The 10,652-nt window shown below is 59.8% G+C and overlaps 1 protein-coding gene across 1 annotated transcript in view; it reads left to right on the top strand.

The window, feature by feature from the left end:
* The first annotated feature begins 2,253 nt into the window (after window positions 1-2,253).
* Window positions 2,254-10,652, top strand: part of EPHA8 (EPH receptor A8) — a 35,417-nt gene continuing 27,018 nt past the window's right edge. Inside the window, exons 1-2 of the mRNA XM_087446600.1 lie at window positions 2,254-2,281; window positions 7,572-7,636. The gene's annotated coding sequence lies outside the window, so the exon portion shown is untranslated. The remainder of the gene's footprint in view (window positions 2,282-7,571; window positions 7,637-10,652) is intronic.

The raw sequence follows: 10,652 nt of genomic DNA, 5'->3' as shown, positions 1-10,652 counted from the left end.
TCAGGGATCCCCCAACTCCAGAAGACCGGCTTTCTTCAGTTTCCTCACCTGCAAAATGGGCAAAACCCAGGTTTGGTTGGCTCCACCTCGACCTGGGGAGGCAGAACGCCAGCCCGCAGCAAAGCCTCCCCCACCAACAAATGTTTCTGGGAGCCCTGGCCGAGATGGGTGATGCCCATGAGTGCTCGTGACTGCGTCCTGCACTCCGTCTGCACTTTTCCGCCCTGCCTTGCCCACCCCCCAACACCCCAGGAGCAGGTTGCCAGCCATGGACTCTTCCACATGAGGAGCCCGGACGGAAGGTCTGGAGTCCTGTGGGCTGTGGCCACTCCACCCACAGGTTGGCCCACACTGTGGTGTTAATAAGATGTTTGCATGAGCTGCCAACTTTAAATATTAGGAGACACCACATCAAAATTCCAGATACACCACTTCTCTTGAAAACGCAGAAAATTGGGCTCACCTCCCCACGGCAATGTTGGCGGGAGCTGGGAATGCTCCTTAGGGGGTTTCATCGGGGGCCTGCCTATCTCATGTGGGCACTGGAGTCTGCCTCTCCGGGTCTCATCCAATCTGCTCCCCCAACCCCCTTCACAGCATCCCAGAACAGTCTCTAGCTAGTGTCTGCTTGAATGCCTCTGGAAACAGGGGGCTTACTACATCTTTGAGGTGGTTGGTCTGAGCTGTTAGAAAAGGGCTCCTAATTTGAGCTGTCGTCCCCCTTTCTGTAACACAGGAAAATGCACAGGAAAGAAGTGGGCTGTAGAGTCCAGCGGAGCTGCATCTGAGCACCTCTAGCATTTAACCAGCTGTGTGATCCAAGGCAAACGATGGCCTTTCTGTGCTTGGGCTTCCTTAGCTGCACCTCCCCTACGGGGCTGTGTGACTCTCAAAGTAGAGCCAGTTTATAAAGCGTCTAAAGCAGGGTCTGGCCCATGGCATGCCCACCCCAAACAGCCTTTATCATTCTACATAACCTCCAGCCGTGGGCCCAGCTCTTCCCTGGTGAGCACAGGAGCTGGAGTGAGTCAGAGGGCGCTGAGCAATGGTCTGTGCCAGCTGGGAGTCAGCCCCCAGCAGGCCCCCACAGTCAAGCCCCCAGTGGGCACCCACACTTGAGGGCCAGCCCCCAGGAGTCGCAGGTCTCTTATGTGCTTCCCAGACAGCCTGGCCCACCAGGTGCTCCTAGGGCTTTAGAGAGGTAGGCAGGGGCCCAGGAAGGAGCCCGGCAGCCCTGCCCTCCCCCCACAGCCTGCAGCCTTCCCAGGATGAGATCCCTGCTGCTGGGAATGGAGCTGGAGGTGGGGACAGTCAGGGGAGGGGAAGGCAGGGAATGATCATCACCATCATCCCAGAACAGTGGCCATCACTGGCCGCCAGGCTGTGGGTCTTCCAATTTAATTCTCACAGCCACCCTAGGACATGCATACTGTTATCCCTGTTTACAGACATGGAGCTTGAGGCTCAGAGAGCTTCAGAAACTTGCCCAAGGCCACACAGCTGGGATTTAACGGCTTGTCTGGTCCCCGAGCCTGCGCTCATGACCACCTCACTCTAAGGCCTCCCTGAACGCCGGGTGCCCCCTTCATGCCGAGTCACTAGGATGGGGGAGGGGAGAGAGTTTTTACCTAAAAGTGCTTCTGAGTTTGTCTCCGAGCCTCTGCCCGCGAACTAGTGAAAATTCATCCGAGTGTGTCACCGCGCGGGGCACTTTGTCCGGGCGCGTGTGTCCGAGGGTCGTGCGTGTCAGAGTGTGTGTGCGCGCACACAGGGACTCCCCGGCGGGTCTGCGTGTCCCAGTGTCGCGGTGGCTCCGAGTCCACGTGCGGGTGTGGGGCGTGTGGCGCGGGGCGCGCGCCGCCCCCGAAGGCGCGGGCGGGCGAGTGCGGTGGGTGCGAGCGTGCGCACGTGCGGCGGCGGGTCCGCGGGCCGGTGTCCGCCGTGCGGGCGCCCTGTTCCCCCCCCCCCCCGGTGCTGATTGGCTCGGCGCCGTGACGGGCCGGCCCCCGCCCGGGGCGGCGGCGGCGGCGGGCGCGGGTGCCCGCGTGTGCGCTGTGTGCCGGCGTGTGCGCCGGTGTGTGCGCCCGGCCGCCGTGTGTGCGGGAAAGCCGGGGAGCGCGCCGACGCGCGGGCCGCCGCGGCCGAGCCGGAGGGTGCGCGGCGCCCCCGCCTGCCCGGCCCGGCCATGGCCCCCGCCCGGGGCCGCCTGCCCCCGCGCTCTGGGTCGTCACGGCCGCGGCGGCGGCGGCGGCCACCTGCGTGTCCGCGGCGCGCGGCGAAGGTGAGCGGCGGCGGCGGCGGCGGCGGCGGCGGCGGCGGGGCGGGGGCGGCCGGGGGCGCGGCGCGGTGCTGCCCGAGGCTCAACTTCCTTCCGCTGGACCCTGAGCGCCAAGGGGGCTGGGATCCCTGGGCCTGGGGGGGCAGGGATGGCACCGCGGCAGAGACCCGGGGTCAAGGGATGGAGTAATGGAGATGGTGACAGGACAGGGACCAGAGAGCTTGAGGATTAGGGACAGAGGCATGGGGGACAGAAGGACAAGACTGAGGGATTCGGAGCTGGGGACAGAGAACTGAGGATTGGACGCTGGGGAGAGGGGACAGGATAGGGGGACAGAAGACAAGGGAAGAGATGTAGAGGAGAGAGGGGACAGAGACAGGGCAGGGGACAGGACCAGGGGACAAGGGTGGGGACGGAGGACAGAGAACAGAGTGACCGAGGAATACAGGGATGCAGGATGATGTTCAGCGAGCCGAAGAAAAAGGGGGCTGGGGCTGGCCTTGAGAGGTGGTGACCACAAACTGAGAAACAGGACCAGGGACCAGGACGGGGTTTGGGGGAGGGCAGCAATGAGGGGCAAGGAGTGAGAGTCAGGGGGTCTGCAAGGTTGGCGAGCTGGAGGACTGGGGGATAAGGAGGGACAGCAGCCAGGGAGTAGCAGCTGGAGGGGAGGCAGCTTTGGTGGACAGGAGGGGTAGCCTTGGGAGGAAGGGCCGTTGAGGAGAGGGTGAGGGGCTGCAGAGGGACTGAGGCAGGCAAGGCCCTGGAGGGCAAGACCGGAGTGGTCCAGTCACTCAGGGGACATGCGGGTGGGGGGCAGGAGCAGGGGTGTGGGCTGAGCAGTTAAGACCAAAGGGTTTGGGAGGTGACCAGGAAAGCTGGGAGGGGGCACTCATCAGGCTCCCCCAACACCCAGAACCTCACACCTACACACATTCATACATACCCCGCTTAGCCCCACTGGACACTCCAGGTCCAGCCCAGGATGCTGCCTTGGGTTCTGCTCCGTGCCTTGTCTCCTACCCTGGACCTCCTCTGCTCCCACAGCTCTGCCCAGAGGAGGCCCACCTGGTGCTCTGTGCAGGATCCCGGGGTGATGTCCTGGGTTCAGCGCTGGGTCCCCACCCTGGCAGGATGAACTTGCGGAACGGAGCTCCAGAGCCAGGGGCGAGGGACATTCCTCGTCCCCACTCAGATACACCACAGATCCAGCCCCTCACACATGGGCAGCTCACGCAGATACAGCCGTATCCACAAGCACACACACACACACGGACACACATCGAGACTCACGCTCATGGACCCAGGCCTGTAGAGACTGACATGCATGGACAGTTCCCCCCACACCACCCACAGTCAGACGCACAGACATGCAGCCGGTATACATGTGCGCAAACACACGTGCACACACATACATGTACAGATGCATGCACACAAAAATATGCACATTCATGGACAGCTAGCACATATATAAGGGAACCCTCAAACTTGTATTCATGCCCACGGGAATGCATGTGCACAGAAAAAACACCCACATAGGTAAACTCACAGTCTCCAGTGAAACGGGCTGTGCAGGGGAGCTGCGAGGTAGGGTGGCAGGCAGGGCAGGACTGGCTGGGGTGGGTAGTGATGAGGTGCAGGTTCCTGGGACACCAGGAGAGAACTGGGGGTTGGCGGGGTAGGTGAGTAGGGAAGAGGGCACGATTGGGCCACAAGGGGCCTGGGGGTTCTCAGAGCTGTGGCCTGAAAAGACTGCTTTCCCAGGGTTGGGAGGGGGGGAAGGGCACAGTCTCTTCACCCAGCAGGATGCTGCGGGGGCCTGCATCGAGGCTCTGGGTGTTGGGCAGTGTACCCCCAACTCCGTGCTTCAACTCTCTTCTCCTGGGAGGAGCCAGCACCCTCCAGAATTGCAGCCTGGCAAACCCCAGACCCCCCTGGGGAGGGGACTTTGACCATTGGCCTGAGAGAGAGGACTTGTCTGGGGAGGGGCAACAGTTGGGGAAGAGGTGATGTCCAAAAAGAGAGGCAGGCAGGAAGTCTTTGTCCAAGGCGGAGGGAGGCATTGTCCAAGGGCCAGTCCACGCCTGTCCGATCGACGCAGCAGGGTACCCACGGGACAGCCAGGAGTCCCTCTGGCGTCATCCCTGGGCTGGTGCAGAGCCAGGACCAGCCAGAGAGGCTGTTGGAACTCAAGGAGGGGGCTGTGTTCCCAGCTGGGGTCCTGCAGAGGTGACAGTGCCCCAGCCCGGCCAAGTGCCCCTTCGCCAGGTCCCTCACAGGGCTGGGGAGGGCCCCACCAGGCTCCCACCCCTTCTCACTCTGGTGTGGATTATCCACCACTTTGGGCTGATCTCTGAGGCATTCACATCCTTGCCGACGTCCCCTGACCACCCCGAATTCTCCAGCCTCACCATCATGTGCCGCGTCCTCGGGGAATGTAAATCAATTTAAGTATTAGTCTCAGCGAAATGGAATGGGAGAAGGTGACGGTGCCAGAGAAAAAAATAAATCGCATAATGCCTTCCACAGCCGAGCAGGAGAGGCTTAGGAATTATCTGTGCTTCTCGGAGCAGGAGGGGGACCCGTCCGATCCCCCAGAACAGCCCGGGCAGGTAGGCCCAAGAGGGACGCTTACGGACATCTTGCCGATGAGGAAACTGAGGCACAGAGGGGTTAACTGGTTCACTTCACTGAAGGCCCTGAGAGACCATTGAGTCCGGTCCTTCCATTTGCAAGTGGGGAGACAGGCCCGGAGAGGGGAGTTGGCTTCACAAATGTCACATAGCCCAGCAGTGCAAGAGGCAGGAGAGAGTCCGGGCCTGGTGACCAGAGAATCTGAATTTCCGAGAGGACTCGGGCCAGGACTGGGTGGGCCTGATGCTGGAATTCTCTCCAGCCCTGATGGAACCTCCTGTGGGCCTGGAGCTTCCCGTGAGAGATACTCTGTGTTTTCCCCATGGGAGGGGACATGAAGTAGGGAAGAGGGGGACAGAGGGAGAGAAGGGGAGGGACAGAGAATGGTCCGGAAGGAATTGAAACAAGCAACTCTGCAATCCTATAGCTCTTCCTGAATCCGATGGAATTGACTTTTGACTTATCTTTGGATTATCTGAGCCCCCTGGCTGGGTGATCAAGAATCAGCCACAAATGTGGTGGGGCTTCCCAGGGGAGGGAAGAGCCTGGAAAGTGGGGTCTGCCGGCAGCTCCCCTATAGTCAGAGTGTTCCAGGGGGAGAAGTCCAAGCAGTGGACATTCATTCGGATCGCCCCTGCATCAGGGCAGGTCTGAGCTGCATCCAGGGGAGGCTGGAGAAGGGACCCTCCGGCTCTGAGACCCCATCTGGGATGTTGGTTGGAGTGGGGGGGGCCCATAGGTCCCCTTTCCCCACCCTCTCCCCAAACTAGGCCCTGCTGGTCTGGGGGAAACTGCAGTGCGGCCCCCTCCCCCTCCCACCAGCCAGCAGGAGGAGAAAGCTCGCCTGACCCAGTTTTCTCTCATTGCCTGGGAGGGAGGGAGGGAGGCGGGAAGGCTCTCTGCCTGCGCCCCTGGAGTGAGCCAGCTCGGGCAGGGGAGATCCCTCTGCGGACGTGGGCTCCATCCCCTGATCCCACCTGGCCCCTGGGGACCCAGGGAGGCGCGCAGAGGCCCCTCCCTGGTTCTGCAAGCCCTCTCTCCAGCCTGCCGGCCTCCTGGGCCCCTCACAGTCGGGGGGGGGTGGGGAGAGAGGAGGAAGAAAAGCAGCAAATAAAAGCATCCTCACTCCAGCATTTCCTGAGGACACTTGTCTCCATCTTTGAGGGGCAGGCACAGAGCTACTCACATCTTAGGCAGGACACCCAGCCTCCCTGCAGGAAAGTTCCAGTAGGGCCTCAGCTTTAACCCTCTGTGACCTGCCGGCTGATTGGGTTAGTTGGAAGCCCGTGATTGCTGGCTGGGAGAGGGGGTGCGCGGGAGAGAGAGTGAAATGGAAAGCCCTCTCCTACGACTATCACCAGAGAGACCTAAGGAAACAGGGGCCCAGAGAGGTGAAGGGACTTACCCGAGGACACACAGCAGTTAGAGACAGCTGGGATTCAAGCCCTGATTTCTTAACAGTTAAGTGCACTTCATCACTGTAAGTGAGTGGGTAGGTCCGAGGTACGTGGAGAGAGGAGGGTGGGGCAGGACTTTGGCAAAGGCGTTGACTCCAGCTTGACGGTTTACCCTCCCCCACCCTGCGGCATTATTATCCCCATTTGACGGATGAGGAAATTGAGGCTCAGAGAGTGAAGGTCACCTGCTACTAAGTAGCCGTATTGAGATGTGAGCCCAGCAGGGTCTGAGTCCAGAGGCCGACTCTTCTCTCTATGATGTTGTTGCGACTTCGGGGTCCTCTTTGAGGGTCTGGCTTAGAACAGACTTGCCTTCCGGGCCAGCGCCCCTTCCCAACCCTGGTGACTGCTCAGAGGGCCTGCTGCTTGGGCCCAGGCCACCAGGGCTGGTGGCGTTGTCTGTGGATGCCACAGCAGGTGGTCTGAAGGCCAGCCCTGCCGGCCACACTTGGGGGCTCCAGGCACATTCCTGAACCTCCTGAGGCTCAGCGTTTTCACCTGTAAAATGGAGATAGGAAGGACCACCGCTCGGGCTTGTCGTGCGGGTCACCGACGAGGCATCTAAAGTGCTGCTTGCAGGGCCCAGGCGCTCACAGGAGGCAGCTCTTAGGACCTGTTAGATGCCGGGCACCTCCTGGAGGGCGCTGATGATTGTAAAGGTGGGGCCAGTCCTCCTGGGGGCGTGACCTCACAGCAGGAACGTCCATGGGTGCTTTTGAATGCCATCGTGTCCCCTGAGTGAGACAGGGTCAGGTCAGCCTCACGACACCCTGCGAGACAGGAACCACTGTCACCCCCATTTTCTGGAGGAGGAAACTGAGACTCAGGGAGGAGAAGGGACTTGTTCAGGGACCCACAGCTCTTCAGTGGCAGAGCTGGGATTCTGGCCCAGGCCCCCTGGATTCCACAGCCCACGTCTTAGTCACCCCACTGCACCACCAGCAGGGCAGCCGCACTCTGGGCAGCTTGTGGCCTAGGGGTTTAGAATTTTGCATTTTGGCCGAGGTGGTGGAGGAGGGCTTCAAGGAAGAGAGAGAACTTGAGCTGAGCCTTGAAGGATAGGGGAGGTGAGGAAGGACACAGAGACACGGAGCTGGCGTGTGCAGGGCTGAGCCCACCAGTGTGGCCGGGTCAGGCTGCTCTTGTGGGACTGGGGAAGGGGGTCCTCGGGGTCTGATGCTCTCTTGTCTCCTGTTGTACAGTGAACTTGCTGGACACGTCGACCATCCACGGGGACTGGGGCTGGCTCACATATCCAGCTCATGGGGTAAGTGATGGGCAGTGGGCCAGCGTTGTCCCCTGAGCAGAGAGAGGCTGTGACTCAGAGTCTTATCATCAGATCAAAATGAAGCAGAGGCCAAGAGAGGTGAAGGGACTTACCCAAGGACACACAGCAGTTAGGTTACAGACGGAGCTGCTGATTTCTTAACAGTTTGGTGCATGCAGACCCTTGAGGTTACAGAACCACCCCTGGTGCTGGACTCCTGGCTCTTCAAGTCTGAGGCCCTAGATGTGGGATCCTCATGTCTGTGTCCTGGGCCTGCAGATTGATGATGTGCCACAGCCGGGCCTAGGGTACACTGGGACATATCACTGTCAAGGAACGGGGCCAGGAAGGGCCCCAGCCAGGCCTTTCACCCCTTCTGGATTGGTCCCCTCCCTCATGGCTACCCCGCCCTCACCAGGAGCTGGACCCCTGGAGCCCCCGCTTGTTTCTCTCTTCTGTCAGACCCCCGATGTGGCACTGCCAACCCCCACTGTGGCCAAGCGCCCGGGCCCATCTGGCCTCCCTGGTGACCTGGGCTCAGCCCATCAGGTCCCTGGGGGTCGTGTACTCATGGCAATGTCCCCTCCCACCCTCCCGGGGAGTGGACACGGTAACCTCTGGGCATCCAGGGACAAGGCTGCACTGCCCAGTCCCTCTGCTTCTCTTATCCAAGTCCCAGAGAGGGAGGACAGTAAAGCCAAAGTGACCCCAGGAGCCCGGTGGGGTCCTGGCTCTGCCATCGACGAGCTGGGTGGCCCTGGGTCACTGCTTCCCCTCCCTGAGTCTCAGTGTCCCTGTCTGTATAAAGGGACAAGCATGTGACAACCTCGTGGGGTTTGCTGTGAGGGCGAGGGGAGATGACACGTGGTCTTGCAGTGTGCCTGGCACTCGGTGAGCCCTCTCTAATGTATTATTATTGTTATCGTTGTTGTTAGTGTGTATGATGGTTATATCACATAAATGTCCTTCTACAGATGTGCTCAGAAACACACACACATCCCCGCCGTAGGCACGAGCACGTCACACACACATGGCTTCTTTCATGAACACTTCTGTTTCCTCCTCTGGAGACAGAGGAATGAGAATATTATTAATAATAGTAATGATAATGACCCTGAGAGCTAATATTTGTGAAGGGAATGTTTCTTTACTTTGGGGTAGGGTTTTCACCCGGGCCGTTGGTGGCCTGTGGCTGGGGTCAGGACAGAGCCTGGCTCCTCTCTGGGGGTCTCATCCCCAGGTAGCAGTAAGAGAGTCCACTGTTGTCAGCCCCCGTGCACCAGGCTTCAAGGAGTCATAGGGCTTTAAGCAGTTGAGGAATGTGCCCAGCCTGGTGTTTGGATGATCTTCCTGGGAACCGAAGGTTCTTTGTTTGCAGGGCGCTGTCAAGCAGGGCTCAGCATTCTCTAGTTTCGTTTGGGAGTTAGAACAAATAATAACATATTCATGTAGCTCTTGGCAACTCACAGACGTTATCCCAGTTAATCCCCACAACCAATCCTGTCAGTCGCTATAGCCCCCCATTTCACAGGTGAGGAAGCCAAGGCTCAGGGCAGTGAGAAATAAGTTGCCTACAACAGCCAGGTTCCAAGTGATGGACTCGAGCTCAGATCTGTCTGGGCCTGGAGCCCACGTTAAGTCCCTCGTGCCCTCTTTGGTCTGCGTCCTCGCGGTGAGGCGGTGGGAGGCAATCCTGCATTGTCTGCTGAGCAGGGGACCACCTCCCATCTTTGGGGGGCCTGGACATTGGGTTTGTCCCGAGAGGAGAGAGGCTGGATGAGACCCGTGTTCCCAGACTCTGGGCCTGTGCTGGGCTCTCAGATGAAACATGCAGATGCCCACATGCAGGGGTCTGGGGAGGGGCTTGGCAATCTTTGGTTTAATAAGCTTTCCAGGTGATTCTCCTGCCCAGTGAGCAGGCTGGGGAGCTCTGGATGTGGTCCTGGAGGTTCCATCCACCCGTCTGATTCTGGAGTCCGTTAATCAGCCGGGGCACGAGGGTCATCCAGGGCTGTCTCCAGCATCAGCAAAGCTACCGGATTGTGAGGCAGGCTGCACAGCCTAACGGCCAAGGGTTCTGGGTCTGGACGAGCCGGTGCTCTGCCGCCTCTAATCAGTGGGACTCGGGCAAGTCTTACCTCGCCTCGGCCTCCTCGTTTGTAGCATGGAGATGATCACAGAACCTGCACCCGTGCAGTTGTCATCAGTGAGGATGCGTGGAAAGGATACTTTGCTGATGAGAAACCAGCAGCTCTGAGAGGTTAAGCCAACTCTGCTAAGGTCCGGGGAAGTCTGGCCCAGAACATGCTCTTAATCAGGCTGCGCCCCTCCCTCCACACACTGGGACGTGCGCCACCTCGTCTGGTGATTAACGGCCGCTTGAGAACGCTGCCTTAGATGAGAAAGCGCGTTCGTCTCCGTCGTCTCACTTGATCCTCACCATCTCCTGGAGTAAATGAAAGGGACAGGCGTTAGCTACCCCATTTCACATATGAGAAGCCCAAGGCTCAGAGAGGAGATGTGATGTACCCAGGGCTGCACAGCTGGTTTTCTGCATTCTGTTCCAGAAGGAGGACAGAGTTCCAGAGCCATGGTGGGGGTTGTTGGAGGAGTGTTCCAGGGGCTACAGAGGCAGCTGGGTGGGAGTGGCACCCAGCACGGGGTTGGGGTGCCCCAGGTGGAGAGCAGGGCTGATTCCACCCTTGCACCAGCCTCCAGGAATTCGTGCCACTATGGGAGTCTGCAGCAGCCCCTGGGGCTGGCAGGGCAAGGCCAGGCCGTTGGCACTGGTGTGGCGGCTGGAGTGGACTCAGAGCGAGCTGATTAATTTATCTGGGTCCCTGGCAGGAAACAGACAGGGAGCAGCTGGTTGGCTCTTTGGTGCTCCATTAATTGTGACAATGACTTTAACCCCAGATGTGACAGCACTGCCCAGAGGCCCTGACTGCAGTGTGGGGTGCAGGGCGGGGTTTCTCTTGGGGTGGGGGGGTACCGGAGGCATAAACTCTTTCAGGTG

This window comes from Ceratotherium simum, chromosome 22 (assembly GCF_057802395.1).
Source record: "Ceratotherium simum simum isolate JZ-2026a chromosome 22, ASM5780239v1, whole genome shotgun sequence".
In the NCBI taxonomy this organism is placed as follows: domain Eukaryota; kingdom Metazoa; phylum Chordata; class Mammalia; order Perissodactyla; family Rhinocerotidae; genus Ceratotherium; species Ceratotherium simum.
This window is presented reverse-complemented; position numbering and strand designations above follow the sequence as displayed.